Below are 1,172 nucleotides of genomic sequence, written 5' to 3'. Positions count from 1 at the left end.
TATATTTCAATAGTATTTCGTGTCCTTACAAATGTATATTCCTCACCTTTTATAGTTATTTCTAAGTAATACGTTTTTTTCCTTTCATAATGGAGTCATTATGGACAATTAATGGCATTTAATGTAACGTTATAATTGGTAATCATAATTGATTTAATACTGATTCCATAACGTTTTCCGTAATTAGTGCCTATTAATTACCAATAATACGTATCTATTCCTCTTTTGCTACTTAGGTTCATTCTTCTGATGCGACTTCCGAATATCAAGAGGTTCGAGCACCTATCCTTTCGGATTTTTTTGGATCTCTGCCCGTGCTTACTGAAGCTCGTGTCTCTGCAGCTATTCTTTGCCAACTGTCATTCTTTTACCAGTGCACGTGTGACATGTCACCTCATAATTGATTCTATACATGAACTTAATTTTTCCCAATACAAAGTCCGCAAAGAATAAGGTGAGGAAATAAAGACAATCAATAGTGAAATTGCAAAAAGTAAAAGCACTGAAAAATCTCAAATAGCATATCAATTAGCAAAATCGCGAAGGTGGAGAGAGACTAACCGAATGCTATTGGATACAGATCCAAGTGCTGAAGAAGAGAGCCAAAAGAATAATAAACAGAGCTAAAGCCATTGAAAGAGACGACAGAACATGATAAAAGAGAAAAATGAAAGCTGGATGACTTTATGGAATAGAAGTGGAAAAGACAAAAATAACCTCACGTTTGATTTTAAAGACTGAAAACAGCCATGTCGAAACCATAACTTTTCTAATATATAGAAATACCAGTGATGGTGTAAAAAAATTATACATAGTATACGGCGGCGAATCCAGAAATTTCATTTAGGGTGTTCAAACTTGAAAGAACTATAAAAAGTTTCCAATAAAGGGTTTTCAATATATGTTATATATCACTAAAATCTAATATTTTACCTATATATACCGTATAAATTTTCGATGAAGGGGACCACCCATAGGACTAAGTAGCTTAGCCCATGATAGTAGAATACTAAAATAACCCATTAGTGTCACTTTCTAAATAACCTAGACTTGAGGCATATATACCTCTTATATTAATGTTCTTGCGCAAACTGTAGACAGTTGCGAGTATCACACTACTTTTTACGTTGAGAATTTAGTCATATTCCTTAAAACACCGCTAAGTTTTTTGA

At 33.3% G+C, this 1,172-nt stretch overlaps 1 long non-coding RNA gene across 2 annotated transcripts in view; it reads right to left on the bottom strand.

Annotated features, from left to right (window-relative positions):
* Nucleotides 1-650, bottom strand: part of LOC107823712 (uncharacterized) — an 11,372-nt gene extending 10,722 nt beyond the window's left edge. For both annotated transcript variants that reach the window (XR_012696921.1, XR_012696920.1), the window contains exon 1: nucleotides 562-650. This is a non-coding gene — a long non-coding RNA (uncharacterized LOC107823712). The remainder of the gene's footprint in view (nucleotides 1-561) is intronic.
* Nucleotides 651-1,172: the final 522 nt, after the last annotated feature.

The sequence above is a fragment of the Nicotiana tabacum genome, chromosome 11 (genome assembly GCF_000715075.1).
Source record: "Nicotiana tabacum cultivar K326 chromosome 11, ASM71507v2, whole genome shotgun sequence".
Lineage (NCBI taxonomy): Eukaryota > Viridiplantae > Streptophyta > Magnoliopsida > Solanales > Solanaceae > Nicotiana > Nicotiana tabacum.
This window is presented reverse-complemented; position numbering and strand designations above follow the sequence as displayed.